This window comes from Schistocerca americana, chromosome 1, assembly GCF_021461395.2.
Source record: "Schistocerca americana isolate TAMUIC-IGC-003095 chromosome 1, iqSchAmer2.1, whole genome shotgun sequence".
Lineage (NCBI taxonomy): Eukaryota > Metazoa > Arthropoda > Insecta > Orthoptera > Acrididae > Schistocerca > Schistocerca americana.
In genome coordinates, this window is record NC_060119.1 from 1,195,940,036 (window position 1) to 1,195,964,455 (window position 24,420).

Genomic DNA, 24,420 nt, shown 5'->3' on the forward strand with positions numbered 1-24,420 from the left:
AAACGAGCCGCCGCATAACAGCGTAGTTGCCTGCTAACTTCGACAGAAGGTAGATGCGTTCCCTAGCGCAACTTATAACATCGTCGAAAATCAGTGCGGACGGGAGAGCTTTGGTACACTCTGTTAAAAAAAACGGAAAAATGGAGGCGGTACAATTGGAGAGCGATCCGCCTTCACCAACATGCATAAGCAATTCATTAATATGTATATATTTGAATTACAAAAAACTAATAATTAAAAAAAATCGCATGGCGCGAGATTCGATCCGGCGACCAGCGGATTACGAACCCAAGAACTTACCGCTGCGCCACGACGCTGTGAAAAATCATTAATCGTAGAGAGTATTTCACCGCAACGGTTTCTTTTAACTATCAATTTTCTCGACAACGGCTGAGAAGTGCATCTTGGTGCTTTGCCACATTACACCTGTGGTCATGAGCTTTTATTATGAGCAGTATGAATCGAATCTGAATTTCACAATTGGCGGCCTCCCCTTGTAAGAAAAAAATGCAAGAAAGAAGATTGTTTTCACCTACCACCTCTCATCACTTTTTTTATAAAACTTGTAGAGGCAATTTAAGTTGTAGTTTATCAAGTAACTTCTTTCCCAATCAATGGACACTACAAACGATTTGTCGCAAATCTGACATTTGTTAGGGCCGGTACCGCTAACTAAATTTCTGTATCGTAACTGAGAAGGAGTAATATCTAGTCTACTACAGAATTGTTGCCAGTGAGCGTTCTGTTACGGCAACAACAGTTATAAGGCAAGCGAGGCTCCTTCCATAGTTTTGAATTATCACTGAATATTTTTAGTGGTATAAGCAACAGGATTAACTCCTAAGCTCACCTACATGGGAAGTTGGTTTTAACCGTAACAAAAACGTGTCTCTCTGTGCTTCTGATGTGCCCAGAGGTTTCATTAGTGAAGTACTGTGTAGAGTCTTTTACAGAAAGTCGTGTCTGACGCGAGCAGTTCACTTTTCCTACTGCCAGCTAGTCCACGCACGGTCCCGCCGCCCTCTAGCAGTAAAATAGAACTCCTGGAGGCACAATCCATCACATTACGTCTTAAGAAGTTCTCTGCTCGGAGTCTCCCCGACCACTCACCTCTGCGGCACTTTGGTATCGATCCATCTCTCTCTACAAACTCACTGGAGAAAAAAAGTCACTCTGAACAGGCTGTGCACTCTCCCATATCGACGTACCGAAGTGGATTTTAAGGTTTCATTGTAATGAAGTGTGTACAGTAGCACCCGTAGGACACCTCGTACATCATGCTTGGGTGAACATGATTACCTTCACTTCGAATAATGATTCAATAATGTTTTCATTTACGCCAGATGTAGAGTAGCAAGAAGCCTCAGTTCACCCCAGGATGGTTGAGCACAGTGGATTGATCTCTAAATTTCCGGGAGCAATTAACCAGTCACACTGTAGAGTATGCCCATTTCCCTCTGTTGACTTTCTCTCTGGCTTCTATCTAGCGATTTCGAACATCCACTTCCCGCAGCAAATCTCAGGGAGCCTGTGTTCAGTAGTTCAACCTCAAAACTAGGAATGATAGCAGTTGGCTTCAGAGCTTTCTTTCAGCCGTATCTGATGATGTCTTCCAACTGGCTATATGCACCCTCTAGAATATCTGCGTCTAGCAGAGAACTGTAGATATCATCCAGTGAAGCGGTCGATCACTATATAAACCACACATACTAAGGATTTCTACTCGTCATAAAACGCCAATATTTCCCGTAACATACACAAAATATTTCTATAATGAAAATATCTGCCTGCGTTACTGCCTCGCGAAGGTAGTCCGCGGTGCTCCGGCACACAGATGGTTCAAATGGCTCTGAGCACTATGGGACGTAACACCTATCGTCATCAGTCCCCTAGAATTTAGAACTACTTAAACCTAACTAACCTAAGGACATCACACAACACCCAGTCATCACGAGGCAGAGAAAATCCCTGACCCCGCCGGGAATAGAACACGGGAACCCGGGCGCGGGAAGCGAGAACGCTACCGGCATACAGATGCATACTAGATGCATGTTATTTCCACAGTACTAGAAACTGCATATTTTCGGCTGTGAAACCATCACCTAGAATTGTTTCCTACTTCATGATAACAGAAGTGGCATATCAGATCTCCTTGAGAATTTAGCTGAAGGCATTCATTTTTGTTATTAAGAAGAGCAATTAGTGATCTTTGTACCTTTACTGACCCATGAATACAATAAACAAAATTAACGGGAGTGCAAATCGTTCATCCAACACAAGCAGCATGGACGTCGATTCTTTGAACCGTTCAACATACCACGACAAACACTAGCCAGACTGATCAACACACAGCGACGACTTACATAAATATACAGCTGTGTGTCCCAGGCACAATTAATACCAAACACAACGAAAATACTGTACGCAAAAGCTGATCGTCACAAGAAACATCATGTAAATGTACCGACGTTCGCCGAAAAAAAAAATCAGCAAGATTGAAATAATTTAATAGTACAACAAAGCCAGCCAAATTGATTCTCTCTCCGATGTGGCTCTAGCCAAGCACCCATAGGTGCAATACCAAGCCATGTCACGTTGAGGGAACGATTCAGTAACACTTCCACTTCCGGGAGGTTTCGGTGTGGCTGTCTAACACACTACGCGAATAGCTCAGTCACTGATACAGAAAACCAATACAGGATATCAGTCACGGTACAGAAATGAGATCTCAAGCCGACAATGCCAACCATCGATAAGTAAGCTGTTGAGGGTCAAATCTTCAGACGTGTCCCCTTAGGAACTGGACGTCATTGGCTGGAAAAGTGATCAAAAACCGATTTCAGTAGAAGTGGTGCCTAAACCCAGCCAAAACACACACACTGACTGGTTCACACCAAACCGACAAATATTAATGACTAGTTCTGTATGCATTTCGCATGCAAAACAAACACGTGTAACTGACCACTAACCACACGTCATTGTGGAAAAGCTGACAATAGATTATTATGTGGGCGACTTATTCGTCCGCCTAGGTCTGGTACTGAGGACAACCAAATTTTGTCGCTCGGGTGGGTGAGATTCGGCTGGACAAGGACGCCAAGTGGCCGAACCATGCGACCTCATGTGCAGAGACAGCGAACACATCGCCTGGTGAAGCGCAATGCTGGCAATTTGGACGCCTGGTGCTTGCACCGCATTTGTGCGGGAAATGTACCAAGTGTGAGACAAGATGAAAGGTGGCATCCTTCAGCCATTTGAGAGCCTGTAACAATCTACAGACAAATATTAATCCAAATCTGAATACATCAGTGATCCCAGAAAAATAATGAGCAGCCAGTGACACAACAATAATTTCAATATGTTTAAAACAGCAAAAGTTAATGAAACTTCCTGGCAGATTGAAACTGTGTGCTGGACCAAGACTCGAACTCGGGACCTTTGCCTTTCGCGGGCAAGTGCTCTACCAACTGAGCTACCCAAGCACGACTCACGCCCAATCCTCACAGCTTTACTTCTGCGAGTACCTCGTCTCCTACCTCCCAAACTATACAGAAGCTCTCCTGGCAGAAGTAAAGCTGTGAGGACGGGGCGTGAGTCGTGCTTGGGTAGCTCAGTCGGTAGAGCACTTGCCCGCGAAAGGCAAAGGTCCGGAATTCGAGTCTCGGTCCGGCACACTGTTTTAATCTGCCAGGAAGTTTCATATCAGCGCACACTCCGCTGCAGAGTGAAAATCTCATTCTGGAAACATCCCCCAGGCTGTGGCTAAGCCATGTCTGCGCAATATCCTTTCTTTTAGGAGTGCTAGTTCTGCAAGGTTCGCAGGAGAGCTTCTGTAAAGTTTGGAAGGTAGGAGACGAGGTACTGGCAGAAGTAAAGCTGTGAGGACAGGCCGTGAGTCGTGCTTGGGTAGCTCAGTTGGTAGAACACTTGCCCGCGAAAGGCAAAGGTTACGAGTTCGAGTCTCGGTCCGGCACACAGTTTTAACCTGCCAGGAAGTTTCATATCAGCGCACACTCGACTGCAGAGTGAAAATCTCATTCAGCAAAAGTTAATAATTTACAGTTACTAAATAGTTTCACATTAAACCTCTGGAGCAACTACGTCTAAGCGCTTCACGCGATTTCAGCAAACGGTATCTCAAATGACAGCATTACACGACAGCTATCACTCCAGAAAGCCGGTATTTGTTTTATATATTGAGTTATGACGTCTTTTATAACATTTTGTTATGTCAATGTTTGACAGAACATCGAATTCCCCACAGTTCACAGCAGATGAATACAGCTTGAATACCTCATATTTTCTCATACTTACGTATTTATTTAATGAACAGTTTACTATTTTGCCAGTGCCTTCATTCAGGAGGTGACTGAAAATAATACTAGAAAACTGTGCTAATTTAAAAGTGGTCACTTCTATTTGTTAGCGGACACGACCATTAAAAAGAGAGGCAAAATACACTTCTAAGAAGCAGACCTAAATAACTGTTTAAGCAATATTTAACCACAATCTGTTGTTATCTAACGTAAGCGCACTTGTGCAAGAATTCTGGCTTACAGCGTGGGGTAGCCGCGCATTCTAGGGCGCCTTGTCCCCCAAACCCCCTCGCTCCCCCCTACCCCTTCGGAGGTTCGAGTCCTTCCTCGGGCATGTGTGTATTTGTTGTCCTTAAGGGCGATGTACTTGAGGACAATATTACGGAAATGGAAGAGAATTTAGATGAAGATAAATTGGGAGATACGATACTGCGTGAAGAGTTTGACAGAGCACTGAAAGACCTGAGTCGAAACAAGGCCCCGGGAGTAGACAACATTCCATTAGAACTGCTGACGGCCTTTGGAGAGCCAGTCCTGACAAAACTCTACCATCTGGTGAGCAAGATGTATGAGACAGGCAAAATACCCTCAGACTTCAAGAAGAATATAATTCCAATCCCATAGAAAGCAGGTGTTGACAGATGTGAAAATTACCGAACTATCAGTTTAATAAGTCACAGCTACAAAATACTAACGCGAATTCTTTACAGACGAATGGAAAAACTAGTAGAAGCCGACCTCGGGGAAGATCAGTTTGGATTCCGCTGAAACGTCGGAACACGTGAGGCAATACTGACTCTACGACTTATCTTAGAAAATAGATTAAGGAAAGGCATACCTACATTTCTACCATTTGTAGACTTAGAGAAAGCTTTTGCCAATGTTGACTGGAATACTCTCTTTCAAATTCTAAAGGTGGCAGGGGTAAATACAGGGAGCGAGAGGCTATTTACAATTTGTACAGAAACCAGATGGCACTTATAAGAGTCGAGGGGCATGAAAGGGAAGCAGCGGTTGGGAACGGAGTGAGACAGGGTTGTAGCCTGTCCCCGATGTTATTCAATCTGTATATTGAGCAAGCAGTAAAGGAAACAAAAGAAAAATTCGGAGTAGGTATTAAAGTCCACGGAGACGAAATAAAACTTTAAGGTTCGCCGATGACATTGTAATTCGGTCAGGGACAGCAAAGGACTTCGAAGAGCTGTTGAAGGGAATGGACAGTGTCTTGAAAGGAGGATATAAGATGAACATCAACAAAAGCAAAACGAGGATAATGGAATGTAGTCGAATTAAGTCGGGTGATGCTGAGGGAATTAGATAAGGAAATGAGACACTTAAAGTAGTAAAGGAGTTTTGCTATTTGGGGAGCAAAATAACTGATGATGGTCGAAGTAGAGAGGATATAAAATGTAGATTGGCAATGGCAAGGGAAAGCGTTTCTGAAGAAGAGAAATTTGTTAACATCGAGTATAGATTAAGTGTCAGGAAGCCGTTTCTGAAAGTATTTGTATGGAGTGTAGCCATGTATGGAAGTGAAACATGGACGATAAATAGTTTGGACAAGAAGAGAATAGAATCTTTCGAAATGTGGTGTTACAGAAGAATGCTGAAGGTTAGATGGGTAGATCACATAACTGATGAGGAGGTATTGAATAGAATTGGGGAGAAGATGAGTTTGTGGTACAACTTGACAAGAAGAAGGGAACGGTTGGTAGGACATGTTCTGAGGCATCAAGGGATCACAAATTTAGCATTGGAGAGCAGCGTGGAGGGTAAAAATCGTAGAGGGAGACCAAGAGATGAAAACACTAAGCAGATTCAGAAGGATGTAGGTTGCAGTAAGTACGGGCAGATGAAGAAGCTTGCACAGGATAGAGTAGCATGGAGAGCTGCATCAAACCAGTCTCAGGACTGAAGACAACAGCAACAACAACAACAACAACAAGGTAGAGTGTAAGCCTAGGGACCGATGACCTCAGCGTTTTGGTCCCACAGGCACTTACCACAAATTTCCAAAAAAACCTGGGCTATAGATTTACGGACAAACTTTAATTTATATTTATGATAAATGCTCTGAGGGTGACCAAGCCTTTACAACATTTCTTTATTCAAATATTGTTGTAACACAGGGTGTCCATAAAGTCCCTTTACAACTTCAAACTTTTATTACAACGGCAGTTGTTGAAAAATTTTAACAAAATGTCTTTCATTGTAATCGCCGTTCACTAAAGTTTTTTGTTTAATATACTCTGTTGATGGAAGGAACTGAACCTCTATAAAATGGCAAATGGTTCAAATAGTTCAAATGGCTCTGAGCACTATGGAACTTAACTTCTGGGGTCCCTGGTCCCCTAGAACTTAGAACTACTTAAACCTAACTAACCTAAGGACATCACACACATCCATGCCCGGGGCAGGATTCGAACCTGCTACCGTAACGGTCGCGCGGTTCCAGACTGTAGCGCCTAGAACCGCTCGGCCACAAGTGGTAAATCCTCAAGAGAAGGTACAATGTGTGTCCTGATTTATTGAGACAAAATTGAATGTTCAACGAAACTTCAGAACGAAGTATGGAAGATAACTTCCATCGCGCCCTTCAGTCCGTGCATGGCACAAAAAATTTATGGAGACAGGAACAGTGTTGGATAAAGGGAGGAGCGGGCGACCAAGAACATCCGAGGAAAACATCGATCGCGTTTCAAACGTCTTCATTCGTTCACCTACGACGTCCATCCGCACTGCTGCCAGACAGTTGTAACTACCACGTTCAACTGTGCATAAAGTCCTCCACAAGAACTTACGGTTGTACGCTTACAAAGTGCAACTAATACAGACACTTTAGTCAAATGAAGCCAAAACCGACAGAGTTTGCACTCAACAGGCTGGAACGCCTTTCGGAGAATGAAGCATTTCTCAAGCGAGTTTGTTTCAGCTACGTGGCAACTTCAAATGTTTCTGGGACATTAAACAAACACAATCTAGGGATCTAAAAACCTCCATGTGACTAGGGAGCTTCACCGAGTGCGGTGTGGAATCATATGCAACCGAATGATTGGTCCATTTTTCCTCAATGAGTCAACAATTTCTTTAGGTATTTACCTCGACCTTCTGACCGAATATGTAGCACCACAACTAATTGAATTACGACCAACTATCCTTTTCCAGCAAAATAGTGCAGCGCCACATTGGGGACTGCATGTTCGTCGGTTCCTCAATGAAACATTTTCAGGCAGATGGATTGGGAGGGATGAACCAATTCCTTGGCAACCGCATTCGGCACATGGAAGTGGACCTATGCGACTCGACCCTATGACTATATCAAGCTATTCTTTTTAAACAAAAGCCTGCATAGCTCAAGTACCTAAAGTACGAGTAACCATCGGTAAAGACACAACTGGTTTGCTTGTATAGGACGCTATTTAGAAGAGCAATGACGCTAGCAGTAAACGTTAGGCACCGTCGCAGAGTCAAAACCCATTTCCTAACGCGTGATACTTGATTGACTAGCAATGCGCGCACACACACAATCATACATAGAAACACTTATTGTGAAAGCGTACAGGTTTCATCATACCGCTATCTGTAACAAAGAAAAATGTACTACTGGTGGTAGAACGTATAGCTGATGCTCAGTCAATTCGAATACCACACAAGTGATTGGACAACTAAAGAAACTCGTCTTAGCACTTCCGTTACGTGAGACAAAAGTAAACGGATTGAAAATGCACTCAGCTGTCCATGAAGGCGCGATCGTACATGTTCCAACAGTTTCTACATATTATGTGATTGCCTACAAGGAGAACCCTATCACACAACACCTGGCCCGAAGTAGTGATCAAAATCCGCAAAGCTCGTTATCACGAAAAATAAACTACAGTCTCTGGGCGTTGCATGCCCAGATAGCGAAAATAGCCGGCAGCGAGCGTACGTTTGACAACAGCGCCCTACACAGTAGGTGTTGGGATTTCAGAATCGTCGGAGACTAGGACCAGTGGACGTGGGACGTTGGAAACGTAATGGGAGGCGACAGTGGTCGGCCCCATATGGCATATTAGTGGAGGGAGCAATCTAGGAAGTTCGCTGTCAAGTGAAAACTGTATATCTTAATTACGACTACATATGTAGATGTGGATGTGGTTGTACCGGATGGTTACACAAACAGTAACATTGAAAAAAGTGGAATATCGGATAGAAATGAAATTAATCAGACATAATGATACACCTGTGAGAATCACTTGATTCCCAAATCAAGACAAGTAAACTAGTTATTACAAGTGGACAATTACAGTGCAACGTCAATAAAGCATTTTACCACCTTCTGCTGCAATACATGTCGCAACATGGTCCATCATCGAGCTGATCGGAGTCTGATGTTGTCTGAGGCAGACTGGCCCACAAATCTTGACAGCTACCCGCAAATGGTGTTCACAGTAACACGGCGGCATCTGGGGTTCAGGTAGTCCCATACATGATCTATGGAGGACTAGTCCCGGGAGCAGACCATCCACGGAAGGATTGGAACCTGACATATGATATCTTGAGTCACTCGAGCTATATGCAGACGGGCATTATCTTTCCGGAAAAGTGCCCCTGGTAGACCATGTAGGATAGGTCCCACATGGGGTCGAATAATGTCTTGCCATAATTTTTACCCGTTAAGGCTCTACGTACCACTGTTAGAGGGTCCTGCTATCGTAGGTTATGAACCCGAGACCAATACGGCTTGGGTGGAACTACACAGTTCACCAGGCTGCCTCCACACCCGTAAGAGGCTACCGTCCATCCCCAAAACGAATCGCGACTGAACACCAACCACCACATTTTGCCAGTCTGTGGAAGTCCTCGACGTTCTGCCTTACCACCACTGTAGGCGGAGTTGCGGAGTATCTGTGCTATCGGCAGTACACGGCAAGGAGCCTGGATTGCAAATTAACTTCCGCAAGGCGTCTGGAAAAAAGATTTGTGCTACAACATGCACCCATATATCTATTTGTGTCATGGAAAGGACTCCTGATCGCTTGTCGAGCGATGCTTCGATCATTTCGCCTCGTCTTCTTCCTGATCGCTCCAGACCCGGTATGGCGCACCTAAGTGATATGTCGTGCCCACTGTTCCAGTCATCGTCTGACGGAACGCTCCAAACGAGCGATCTGTCGAACCATGCGGCGAGTCGAACAGCCTGAGGTTTTCATTCCGGTGATTAGGCCTCTCTCAAACTGGCTTAATTGTGACAAATGTCTAACAAGTCTACCTGCCATTCTGCTTAGAATAAAGTCTTCCTGGAGTCGGGATGTCATCGTCACGTGTGTGACTCTTCCACTATAGGCTGGTTACATCGAGTCGCCTGCCCGATTGCAGTGCCACAGTGGGGTCTGTGGGCATTCGCATCTGCATTATTTCCATATTGGGTCTCACTGTACTTTATTACAAAGTTGCGCGTTTAAGCCTTTCTTCGCTCTTGGTGGACTATTCCTGGGGTGTTCAAATGGTTCAAATGGCTCTGAGCACTATGGGACTCAACTTCTGAGGTCATTAGTCCCCTAGAACTTAGAACTAGTTAAACCTAACTAACCTAAGGACATCACAAACATCCATGCCCGAGGCAGGATTCGAACCTGCGACCGTAGCGGTCTTGCGGTTCCAGACTGCAGCGCCTTTAACCGCACGGCCACTTCGGCCGGCATCCTGGGGTGTAATTACAGTGCAGTCACTATCTGAGGTCCATGTGGGCTTTAATTATAACATGTACAGGAAACGGGAAAAAGAGGTGAGACTGACAGTAAACAAAACACCATCTGTTAGCACAAAAATAGAATCGACCTTTTTCCCAGCAAATGTTTCTAAGCAGAGCTACAAACGTCACCTACATTCATTACACCTCCCTTTTAAACTATTTTAACTACATAAAATCTGTTAAATTCTTTAAAAATCGCTTAATTTAATAAATTTAACTGTAAAATGTGAAGAAATGGTGGGTGATACAGTTTTTTAAGTATAATATTTGGATTTCCCACCCTAAAAACCTAATAATAAGGTATTTTAAGCAAAAAAGGTTTTCCATCGGCCTGTGTTATCGTATGGCAGTGAAACTTGGGAGATGCGCTAATGCGTTAATGCGGAACCGGTTTACGGTGTGAGCAGCTGCACCTTAATTATAACTGCCCGCAGGGTAGGAATGTAACTGTATGAATACCTCAGTCGCCTCGTCTAGAGGCGTATGCCAGCGCATAGGTCGCAGCGTGTTTGCGTGGCGTGCCACAAGTAAACATGTACACAACGCCAACTTGCGCTGCAGAACTTCAGTCTCTAAACGTAGTTGCCGCCCCGTAAATTTCCCTACTCTGTCACCCACTATTTCAGTATAAGCGGGCAAGACACAGAACATGTAACAAAAGAATATTTTTTTTCTCCCGGGAGAGGTCTTGTCAAACGTGCGGCTACTGAAGCTACTTTGCACCAAGTTACCAAACCGTAAATGCACTGCCCATAGAGTAATAGTGGACAGTAAGCTACTATGAGGATGCTGCCTTGAGCAAGAAGCTTGTTGATAGGTTACATGTTTGAAATAAAAAATCTACGGGCTGGGACATGTCGTCCAATCGGACTCCGCTTCGGCGACTTGCTTGTACTTAAAACGAACTGAAACCGATTTTCCCCGAACGTTGTTTCACTTCGGTGATAGGGCGGAAACCGGTGTTACCAACGTGGCGCGGTCGTTGGCGTGTTCTAAATTATGTGGAAAGAGGCAGTTTCCAAGCCACGTACACCGCATAAGTTAACTATGAGAGTGGCTCATGCTGGCCCTTTGCAGGTTGGGAAATACCAAACTGTCTTAGAATTCATAAGAACGACAGCACTAGCCTTTTTAAAAAAATCAGGCTACCAATAGCACGTTTAAATTGAATTTTGCACTTTATTCAGCTACACTTACTACTATCTCTTAATTAAATGAAAAAACGAATTTTTCAGAAGAAACCGATTTAGGCTGGGTATAAAATTCTGTCATGCTTTTGGGTAATTGGGCAAACAGTCAAAGATTTTAAGGCTGCATGATTAACTTCTTGCTGAGCGTCTGACAGCTTGAGTCAAGAACAATGACAGCAGTTTTTCCTCTACTGTTGTAATGATGATGTGACTACTATTCGCAAATTTTGATGAGTTCACTTTGAGAGCTCTCATTAGTAAATATTTGTAATGTGAAAGAGTGACTAAATGCCTAACTTCTCTATGACAACTAAGTAACCACAGCAAATTCGGATTGATCGTTTTATTGCAGTCAGTGTTTCTTTCTATCACCCTACTATACGCCTTTTTATGTTGTGGCATCACTGTGTGTGTGTGGTTATCGAGCCGAGGACCTTGCAACGACAGAGACACTTCGTCGCGCCTTAGCCGTCAGTGGTTCACAACCCCACAACAGGCCACAGCAGTCCACTCACCCCACCGCCGCCCCACACCGAACACAGGGTTATTGTGCAGTTCGACCCCCAGTGGACCCATCCCCCCCCCCTCCCCCGCCCACGGAACGTCTCACACCAGACAGACGAGTGTAGCCCCGTATGTTTGCATGGTAGAATAATTACGGTGTACTTGTACGTGGAGACAGAATCGCTGACATAGTGTAACTGAGGCAGATAAGGGGAACCAGCCCGCATTCGCGGAGACAGAGTGAAAATCGCCTTAAAAACCATCCACAGGCTGGCTGGCACTCCGGACCTCGACATTAATCCACCGGGTGGATTCGTGTCGGGGACCGGCACGCCTTCTCACTCTGGAAGCAGCGTGTTGGTCTGCGCGGCTACGCAGGCGGGCACAAGACGCCTGTGGCGCCATTAACACCAATATATCTTTTCCTAAAAATTATACATGTACTTGATGCGTACGGTCCTCCCTTTGTGACACTTTCATCAAGCGTCAGAATCTAATGAATCTAATCACCATGGATTACAAATTATACACTGAGGTGACAAAGTCAATGGGCACCTCGTAATATCCTGTCGGACCTCCTTTTGCTGAGCAGCAGCTCCACGTCGCATCGACTAAACAGGTCACTAGAAGTCCCCTGCAGAAATATTGAGTAATGCTGCCTCTATCGCCATCCATAACTGCGCGAGTATTAACGGTGCAGGATCAGCGCACGAACTGACCTCTCGATTCAATCTCATTGAAGTTCAATGGGATTCATGTAGGGCGAGTTGGCTGGCCAAACCAGTCGCCCCAGTTGTCCAGAATGTTCTTCAAACGAACCGCGAACAGTTGTGACATGGTGCATTATCATCCATAAAAATTTCATCGTTGTTAGGGAACATGAAGTCTTAAAATTTAAAACATGTTGATTGGCTGTGATCCAGCAACCGTACGATATTTAATTACAGGATGTATATACAGCCACATCGGATGCACAAAATTTTTGTCAATTGACCATGGTTTCGATTGCATTAGAGCATCTTCAACAGAATAAAAAATTACGAGGAATACGTGTAATTACATCATGGTTAAGAACGTCTGAGTTTTTATTCCTGTGACATTTCTGTTCCACGAGAGCACTTTTGCTCAGACGTTTTTAACCATGGTGTGATTGCATGTATTCCGCGTAATTTTTTACTCTGATAAAGACTGCCATACTGTATTCGAAACCATGGTCAGTTGACAAAAATTTTGTGCAAGCAATGTGGCTGTATATACATTATTGCTTAAAAACAGTGTTGCTTCCAATTTTATTTTTTTTATTTTTCAACTACGCGTTTCGCCTTACTTAGGCATTATCAGGTTATCTTAAATTGGTATTTCTTAGAAGGATCCTTTAGTATTTGGTATTCTAAGAAATAGCAAATTAAGATTGCCTGAAGATACCTAAATAAGACGAAACGCGTAGTTGAAAAATAAAACAACTGAAATTGCAACCAAGACTGTTTTTAACCAATACTGTTAAGCACTGGTTTGAGTATGCCACATATGGATTGGAAGAATTCCTGTATATACATCTTGTAACCGAACATGAAATCCATGTGCCGCGGCAAATGGTCACCAAGTAGCCGAACATAAACATTTACAGCTAATGAACGGTTCAGTCGGCTCAGAGGAAGCAGTGCATTCCATGTAAACTTAGCCCACACCATTATGGAGCCACTACCAGCTTGCACATTGCCTTTTTGACAACTTGAATCGATGGCTTCGTGGTGTCTGCCGCACTCTCAAACCCTACCATAATCTGTTACCAACTGAAATCGGTACTCAGTAAGCCACGGTTATCCAGTCATCTAGCGTCCAGTCGATATGGTCACGAACCCAGGAGCCGGCCGCTGCGGCAGAACGGTTCTTGGCGCTTCAGTCCGGTTGCAGGTTCGAATCCTGTCTCGGGCGAGGCTGTGTGTGATGTCCTTAGGTTACTTAGGTTTAAGTAGTTCTATGTCTAAGGGACTGATGACCTCAGATGTTAAGTCCCATAGTGCTTAGAGCCATTTGAACCATTTGAACGAGCCCAGGAAAGGCGCTGCAGGCGCATCCGCGTTGATCGTCTACTTCCATAGCTCATTGACGCTAGATTTCGTCCCACTGTCCTATCGTTTACGTTCGTCATACATCCCACATTGATCTCTGCTGTTATTTCGCGCATTTCTGCTTGTCCGTTAACACTGACAACTCTACTGAAACGACGCTGCCTTCACTCGTCAAGTGAAGGCCGTCGCTCACTGCGTTGTCCGTGGTGAGAGGTAACACCTAAAAATTCGGTATTCTCGGCACACTCTTGACACTGTGAATCTCTGAATATTGAAGCCCCTAACGATTTCCGAAACGGGATGTCCCACATGACTGGTTCCAACTACCATTCCATGTTCAAAGTGTGTTAATTCCAATCGTGCGCCCATAATCACAATGGAAACATTTTAACATCAATTACCGCCTTGTAAACGAGTTCTGCGCCAATGCACTGCCATTTTATACCCCGTATACCCGATGCTACCGCCATATGTACACGTACGAGGTGCATTCAAGTTCTAAGGCCTCCGATTTTTTTTTTAATTAACTACTCACCCGAAATCGATGAAACTGGCGTTACTTCTCGACGTAATCGCCCTGCAGACGTACACATTTTTCACAACGCTGACGCCATGACTCCATGGCAGCGGCGAAGGCTTCTTTACGAGTCTGTTTTGACCACCGGGAAATAGCCGAGGCAATACCAGCACGGCTGGTGAATGTGCGGCCACGGAGAGTGTCTTTCATTGTTGGAAAAAGCCAAAAGTCACTAGGAGCCAGGTCAGGTGAGTAGGGAGCATGAGGAATGACTTCAAAGTTGTTACCACGAAGAAACTGTTGCGTAACGTTAGCTCGATGTGCTGGTGCGTTGTCTCGGTGAAACAGCACACGCGCAGCCCTTCCCGGACGTTTTTGTTGCAGTGCAGGAAGAAATTTGTTCTTCAAAACATTTTCGTAGGATGCACCTGTTACCTTAGTGTCCTTTGGAACGCAATGGGTAAAGATTACGCCCACGCTGTCCCAGAACATGGACACCATCATTTTTTCAGCACTGGCGGTTACCCGAAATTTTTTGGGTGGCGGTGAATCTGTGTGCTTGCATTGAGCTGACTGGCGCTTTGTTTCTGGATTGAAAAATGGCATCCATGTCTCATGCATTGTCACAACCGACGAAAAGAAAGTCCCATTCATGCTGTCGTTGTGCGTCAACATTGCTTGGAAACATGCCACACGGGCAGCCATTTGGTCGTCTGTCAGCATTCGTGGCACCCACCTGGATGACACTTTTCGCATTTTCAGGTCGTCATGCAGGATTGTGTGCACAGAACCCACAGAAATGCCAACTGTGGAGGCGATCTGTTCAACAGTCATTCGGCGATCCCCCAAAACAATTCTCTCCACTTTCTCGATCATGTCGTCAGACCGGCTTGTGCGAGCCCGAGGCTGTTTCCGTTTGTTGTCACACGGTGTTCTGCCTTCATTAAACTGTCGCACCCACGAACACACTTTCGACACATCCATAACTCCATCACCACATGTCTCCTTCAACTGCCGATGAATTTCAATTGGTTTCACACCACGCAAATTCAGAAAACGAATGATTGCAGGCTGTTCAAGTAAGGAAAACGTCGCCATTTTAAGAATTTAAAACGGTTCTCATTCTCGCCGCTGGCGGTAAAATTCCATCTGCCGTACGGTGCTGCCATCTCTGGGACGTATTGACAATGAACGCGGCCTCATTTTAAAACAATGCGCATGTTTCTATCTCTTTCCAGTCCGGAGAAAAAAAATCGGAGGCCTTAGAACTTGAATGCACCTCGTACATACCGTTATTCCATGGCTTTAGTCGCCTCAGTTTATGTATGTATTGCACCCTTGGCCACTCATTTCAGACCTCTCACGTTAATTCATGAATGCTTATTTGAGTCTATGACTCTTACTTACGAATTGTTGTAACATCAACTACTGACCTTAAGTTCTATTAGCAGGCCACTCATAATCACAGTGAGTATGCAAGAGGCCAAGATTAATTATGCATGCAAGTACGATACCCGCGGTCACGACAGGAGACTGTAAAGCATCTGTCTAGTTTAGTAAGAACAGACAACAATAGGAGGAAGCTATTAGATCCTCACCTCTGCATAAGTTATGAAATTTACTTTTATTTGAACCATTATTCAGTGCATAATTACTATTTGATGGCTGAAGATGCGTCCTATCACCATCCACTCTTGGTTATGTTGAGCTACAAATTCCGATAGAGAGTTACACATATTCTTTGATTATTCGATCAAACCATGTAATTTTCAATATTATTCTGCAAAATCGAATTTGAAAACTATCTATCCTCTTCCTGTTTGAACCGTCAGTCGTTCCCGTTTTATGTCCCCATAAAGCAACACTTCGTAACAGTTCTTCATTGTAAAGGCTCCTAAAACTAAAATTAGTATTCGACATCAAGATATTTTACAATTTCAGAAAATCTATTATGCATTATTTTTAGCCTAATTTACTCCTAACAGTATGTAGCCATTTTTCTGTCGAAATAGCAAAGATTGTTTACTACTTTTAGCGCATATTTCATGATCGAATTCCATCAACGTGAGCCGACTTTATTTGACTACATAAAACTCGGTTTACTTTCATTATCGTTTCCCTCATAACCTGATTTCACGACTCTATACATGCCGTTCATCCACTTTATCTTCTTTGCTATCTCAGACAGAGTAACGTCATTGAAAAACCTTAAAGTATCTTCTCCGCTCAACATAAATTCCTTTTCCAAATTGATCCTCAGTTTCCTTTACTGCTTACTCAATATGCAGACTAAATAACATAAGGTATAGAACAAGAAGTGCGATATTTTAATGTAATTTCCATATTACAGTAAACGGGGCATACTGAATAATAGAGCAGAAGGTCTGAAATGTCCCTGCGCGAAAGTTAAAGACTAAAAAAACTGTTAGTTGCTCAATGAGCTGTTTGAAAATGTACTCTATTGCTAGGAAAAAAAAACATATTTAAATGAACTCTAAAATGCCGCAATAATTATGTAGCAAATGTAGGCCCTTATTTGTACATTAATTACCCAAATTTTCAAATATAACATGAGCATAAATTAATCGAGTTTTGTTTTAACATACAGAAATTCACTTCTAGTATAACATCCGAGAAGATGGTCGGAAATTTGTGGTTACATCCTTTGATTACTGTGGAACAGATATTTTTCTGCTTCAATCAAATGTTTCTCCTGATCATAGGCGGGGTGACGTTAACTAACGCGTGGCAGTCGGAGCAGATGCCTGACTTGTAGTTCCCATGCCGGTGCGCTATGTGACAGGTGAGAAAAACTAAGAATGAGGAAAAGGGAAGAGACAGGGCGAGGAAGAAGGGGAATAAAGATAGTGGAAGATGAAGAGAACAAATTGGAGGGTAGTAAAATGGAAATTATACGGGGTGATCAAAAAGTCAGTATAAATTCGAAAACTTAATAAACCACGGAATAATGTAGATAGAGAGGTAAAAATTGACACACATGCTTGGAATGACATGGGGTCATATTAGAGAAAAAAAAAGTTCACAAAATGTCCGACAGATGGTGATGGACAGCAAAACGTCATTGACTACGCACAATCGTGTATAAAAGGAGCTGTATTGAGAGAGAGAATCAGATGCGCAGGCCGTCGCACCATGTTGACGTTACCTGAAAAGGCGCTTTTAGTGAAGTTGTATTATCAGAATGGGGAATGTGCTAGTTCAGAGCTACAATCCTGTCGCCATAGGAATTCGAACGGGTAAAGGTCCGTTAACAAATGCAGTTGTGGCGAGAATGATTTCAAAGTTCGAAGCCATGGGTTGTTTAGACGCTAGACTCCGTAGTGGCCGACCGAGCACAAGGCGTAATGCTGCTGAGACAGTTCAGGAAGAAATGGAGACTTTAGCGGGTTCGTCTATGCACGGGGAAGTCAGCGCTCGTGCAGTCGCACGTCGCACCGTCATTCCAAACAGTACTGTTTGGTTGGCACTTTGGCGTAACCTCCGATGCTATACGTACAAAATCCATCGGCACCATGAACCGTTACCTGGAGATTTAGTGAAGCGGAGGGCGTTTCAAAAGATGGCGGAAGATGACGATTGGTTGAGTTCAAAATGGCTCTGAGCACTATGGGACTCAACATCTTAGGTCATAAGTCCCCTAGAACTTAGAACTACTTAAACCTAACTAACCTAAGGACATCACACACACCCATGCCCGAGGCAGGATTCGAACCTGCGACCGTAGCAGTCCCGCGGCTCCGGACTGCAGCGCCAGAACCGCTAGACCACCGCGGCCGGCAATTGGTTGAGTAAGGTGTTGCGGATCGACGAAGCTCATTTCACGCTCCGAGGGCCTGTCAACGCCCACAACTGCAGAATTTGGACTACCGAAAATCCTAGAACTGTCGTGGAAACTCCGTTGCACGACGAGAAAGTCACGGTATGGGTTGGATTTACCACAACTACCGTTATCGGGCCTTTTTTTCTCGAGGAAATGCGTGATTCTGGTTTTGTAACTGCTACCGTGACGGGTGAGAGGTACGCCGATATGTTACAGAATCGAATCATCCCCAGCCTGGCTGATAAACACCTGCTGGAACCTACGATGTTTATGCAGGATGGCGCTCCACCCCATATTGCTAGAAGCCTGAAAGATCTCTTGCGGTCGTCGTTTGGTGTTGATCGTGTGCTCAGCCGCCACTTTCGTCAAGCTTGACCTCCCAGGTCCCCAGACCTCAGTCCGTGCGATTATTGGCTTTGGGGTTACCTGAGATAGCAAGTGTATCGTGATCGACCGACATCTCGGGGATGCTGAAAGACAACATCCGACGCCAGTGCCTAACCATAACTCCGGACATGCTTTACAGTGCTGTTCACAAAATTATTCCTCGACTACAGCTATTGTTGAGGAATGATGGTGGACATATTGAGCATTTCCTGTAAAGAACATCATCTTTCCTTTGTCTTACTTTGTTATGCTAATTATTGCTATTCTGATCAGATGAAGCGCAATCTGTCGGACATTTTTTGAACTTTTGTATTTCTTTAATTCCAATAAAACCCCATGTCATTCCAAGCATGTGTGTCAATTTGTACCTCTCTATCTACACTATTCCGTCATTTATTCAGTTTTCAAATTCATACTGACTTTTTGATCACCCGGTATATAAGGAATACGTGATGAGATATGAACTAGACCGTGTTGCGCAACAGCTCCGTAACACCCACTTCTCCTTGATGCGGAAGCCACTAGATGGCGCCACACTCATTGTGCTAAGTGAGACAACATAGCGGCAGTGTAAAGTGTGTGTTCTGCGGTTGTTGTTTTCCCTGTTACAGCTTTGTATTGATCGGCAATAAATGATTGAAGAAAATAAAATTCATCAGTGTTGTGACCTACGCAACTTTTATACTGTCTCGTGGAATGTCTTCTGAAAACCATAGCATAATGTCATGAGAACCGCGAGTGAACTGCGTCAATAACGAACAAAATTATGCGTGTTTATGTATGTAAATATTCTATCAATTTTGGAATATTATTTTTAAACTAGAAAACTCTCCGACTTTACATGTTTTGAACACAAATATTTTAATAATAATTTCTATGTAACAAATATTAAGAAAAACTGAGACCATGAGTTTATCGTGTCATGGAATTTCTATAAAATTGTTTGATAAAGACTTGAATGAATAAAATGGTCACACTGGTGTCAGCTCTCGTACCTACTCGATGCTTTTGTACGCGGTTGCTGATGAACGCACGGTTTTGTTAATTTACGTAAGTTTTCTTCAGTTTATATTTGTTAAATATATTTGTCTTTATAATCTCATTTCTTTCCTCTCCGTCTATGTGAATATAATTAGGTGGAAATAACTAATTATCGTTAGAATTTAAGTTTTATCATTGGACATCTGTCATTCTTTTGTTGTAATGGCACACTGTTAGCCATTACGTTAAATGAAATTAATCACATGATTTTCGAACTTCGCTCACAAGATAACAGGAAAAAAATACTTTAAATATTTTTGCTATGAGGAAAAGAACTTTTTTTTTTTTTTTTTTTTTCCTGCCGTAAACGTTATTCAGATCATAATTATCAGCATAAAACGTCTGTGTGTAACAAAGAATTTACGTAACATTGAGAATAACAGTGCAGCTACGTAGGTGATTACAGTACATCGTGTCTCTATCTCCAACAATGTTTATTTATCGGACATTAATGACTACAGTTTTATACAAATAACGCGTATTTTTCAGCCAGACTTGCGTGTTGACAACATAAGTAAATTGCTACAACACAACCTAGGACCTTTCTCAGAAGCAAGTAGCAACATTGATGATCGTTAGCGAATATTTTACTCGCTACCACGAGTGTGCGAAATATACACGACGTCACAACTTGCAAATATTTTCATTCACAATTCAAACGGAACAACCCGATATATATATATATATACTTGAAATGTGTTCTCATTCATACTTTGTATTATCTTTATCTTTTTTCATCTTTAGCACTAAGGCTCGTGGCCTTCCCCATATTTCCTGCAAACTCGATGCTTCTCTCGGCTTTAGTTTCACCCAAGATCTGTCTCGATAGTCCTCTCTCCTTCCCGTCATCATTCTCTTAATCACAGCAGTGAAATGTGACGAATAACCTGGTAGCTCCTCCTAGCTGTGATCTGAGTAGGAATCAAGCCTGTCGTGCTCCCCTCAGGAGTCAATCGTTTGAAAGTCTCATATCAAAAACGAAAACAAAAATTAACATTTACTTAATTATAGACTCGTGTTTATATCTATACAAGAATAAATAGGGGTAAAGAGAGGGGAACTAAACTATGGAAGAAATGTGGCGGTATAACTGGGCGAAGACAAAGGCAAGGGAGGGGGGGGCGATATCGAAGTCAGATTGTTCTGGATACCTGTTAGCCTAGTTGCTCCACGCTTATTAGTGAGTATAAAATTACTAATATCTCAACATTGGTAGTAGTGGCATCAGTTTTATTAATTTGTGAATCATTTTTAGCATATTTGATATTTGTTCGTATTAAATTTAAAAGAAACCTAATTCGTATATAAGAGCATTTACTGAATCATTTAGTTAAACCACGGAAGGATGCTGACAAAATTGTTACGTTGTAGTATAACTTGTGGAATTTTAGGTTTAATAGGCCTTTGGCATACTATGGGCAGTGGTGGGGCCACTAAAATTGACGCCTTATAGGCGCTGGTGAATTACTGTCTCCATGTCTGTAAATCATTTCCACATAGATATTGAAAACGACTATGTTTACGTTACTAAGGTACACTAATATCATCAATTCTTGTGATATAATCTCAGTGTAACTTAATGTTTATAGGCTAGTAACGTATGTGTACAATATATGATTCTTTTTCGGAATAGTCGTTTGCAATCGCTACAAAAATGGTAAAGACCGACATTGACTTATAAACAACTGTATGCTATTTTCTCCAAAAGTTGGGTACTTTATTTTCATTACATGGAACAAGTACTGACACCTGCTTTAAGTTTATATTGTGAGGTTTTGTAGATAGGTCGACAAAAAAATATAAATTTTGAACAAGACTTCACATCCAGAGCCCTCATCTTTTAAATATTATGCTACGTCGTCGAACGAGCAACCCTGTAATCGGGGTTACGTAGATAAACACGAGTTGTTTTCTTTAGAATGTCTTTATGTAATGTTCAGTATAATATAGCAGATTTTATTGACTTTACAGAGTATCGTGAATGCTGAACTTACGTGGTATGAGATAGAATTAATGCTAATGCAACGAAAATTTGTCGAGCCACTGTAACGTCCGTGACAGCCGGGGGCTATGCACTCAGGGCTACTGCGTGGCTGTTTGTTGTTACACCGCTTCGGTCGCCCGACTACGAATACCGCAGCCGACAATTGTAGAGCCATTACAATGCCGTAATACAGGAATTTGAAAAACACTTACCGCCTCAGTACATCGACACATGCTCACTTCGTAACTTAAAAGAAAGATAAAAGAAAAGGTTTAGAAATACATGCCGAGATAAAGCAAAGAATATAATATTTCAGTATTTTAATGCTTGTTCTAATGCATGTATGCCTGACTTACCTGCATCTTACAGAGATTCTCTCGATAGTTTCTTCACAGTGGTTATTTGAAGTTTTAGAGTTGCATCTGCTCGTCCGACGAATGTCAACAACGTTATAAGAGGTCCTTTCTTCCTCAAAACAGCCGCGTACGCTATATATGGTATCACGAAATTTGCTCTTTAACGTAAGGCTCCTGCCTGCGGCTTCAGAGAGAGACCTTATCACGTGCATCTCAAATTAACACTTTACAGCACACCGTTAATGCAAACTGAGTTGATAACTCACGGTCTGCAACATACGATCAGCACACGAAGGACGGTATACAACCACTGTGGAAGCATACCATCAAACACATACGTTATTGTAGGGTCGGCGGCGTGGGACCATCACCACAGCAACCTTTACGAATTCCAGGATAGGGTTGGAGCTAGTGTGGCCCTCCACACAATGCGTTCCGTGTGCGTGAGGTATCGGGGAGTATCTTCCAATGGCCTGATTGTACTTGAACTCACTTCGAAATATATTTGAGAACTCTTAAGTTCACATTTATGCTGTGATGTACACCTGTACTCTACGAAGTGCTGATGCAGTATGCGGGCTTCAAAGATAAATAAATAAATAAATTAAATAAAATAAAAAAATGTGACTACGTACCCTCAGACTCAGAGTTGAAATGTTACAAGTTCTGGCTGGTTTAGTTGTCTAGGCGCTGGGATACGTAGTTGCCGCATTACACGCGAAATAGTGCTGAGTCTACAGTATACAATATGAATATACACATGAATTGAATGGTCGAAGGTTCTTATCATTCGAGAAACGCGAATTTTAAATTTAACATAGAAATTTATACACTCCTGGAAATGGAAAAAAGAACACATTGACACCGGTGTGTCAGACCCACCATACTTGCTCCGGACACTGCGAGAGTGCTGTACAAGCAATGATCACACGCACGCCACAGCGGACACACCAGGAACCGCGGTGTTGGCCGTCGAATGGGGCTAGCTGCGCAGCATTTGTGCACCGCCGCTGTCAGTGTCAGCCAGTTTGCCGTGGCATACGGAGCTCCATCGCAGTCTTTAACACTGGTAGCATGCCGCGACAGCGTGGACGTGAACCGTATGTGCAGTTGACGGACTTTGAGCGAGGGCGTATAGTGGGCATGCGGGAGGCCGGGTGGACGTACCGCCGAATTGCTCAACACGTGGGGCGTGAGGTCTCCACAGTATATCGATGTTGTCGCCAGTGGTCGGCGGAAGGTGCACGTGCCCGTCGACCTGGGACCGGACCGCAGCGACGCACGGATGCACGCCAAGACCGTAGGATCCTACGCAGTGCCGTAGGGGACCGCACCGCCACTTCCCAGCAAATTAGGGACACTGTTGCTCCTGGGGTATCGGCGAGGACCATTCACAACCGTCTCCATGAAGCTGGGCTGCGGTCCCGCACACCGTTAGGCCGTCTTCCGCTCACGCCACAACATCGTGCAGCCCGCCTCCAGTGGCGTCGCGACAGGCGTGAATGGAGGGACGAATGGAGATGTGTCGTGTTCAGCGATGAGAGTCGCTTCTGCCTTGGTGCCAATGATGGTCGTATGCGTGTTTGGCGCCGTGCAGGTGAGCGCCACAATCAGGACTGCATACGACCGAGGCACACAGGGCCAACACCCGGCATCATGGTGTGGGGAGCGATCTCCTACACTGGCCGTACACCACTGGTGATCGTCGAGGGGACACTGAATAGTGCACGGTACATCCAAACCGTCATCGAACCCATCGTTCTACCATTCCTAGACCGGCAAGGGAACTTGCTGTTCCAACAGGACAATGCACGTCCGCATGTATCCCGTGCCACCCAACGTGCTCTAGAAGGTGTAAGTCAACTACCCTGGCCAGCAAGATCTCCGGATCTGTCCCCCATTGAGCATGTTTGGGACTGGATGAAGCGTCGTCTCACGCGGTCTGCACGTCCAGCACGAACGCTGGTCCAACTGAGGCGCCAGGTGGAAATGGCATGGCAAGCCGTTCCACAGGACTACATCCAGCATCTCTACGATCGTCTCCATGGGAGAATAGCAGCCTGCATTGCTGCGAAAGGTGGATATACACTGTACTAGTGCCGACATTGTGCATGCTCTGTTGCCTGTGTCTATGTGCCTGTGGTTCTGTCAGTGTGATCATGTGATGTATCTGACCCCAGGAATGTGTCAATAAAGTTTCCCCTTCCTGGGACAATGATTTCACGGTGTTCTTATTTCAATTTCCAGGAGTGTAGATGAAAGATTGCAATTAAATAAAATCTGCATGTACTATTTTTAACGACTTTAAATGATGAGTAGAATAGCATAAGTACGTTCAAGAATGCCATTTATTACTGTAAAGCACTTACTGGTGTCGATAGTCCAGCAATTAAATAAAATATAAGTTAACAGGGAAACAATAGATTTCTACTTCACGTAAATAGCTATGAGCAACAACATAGCACCTGAGATAGTCAC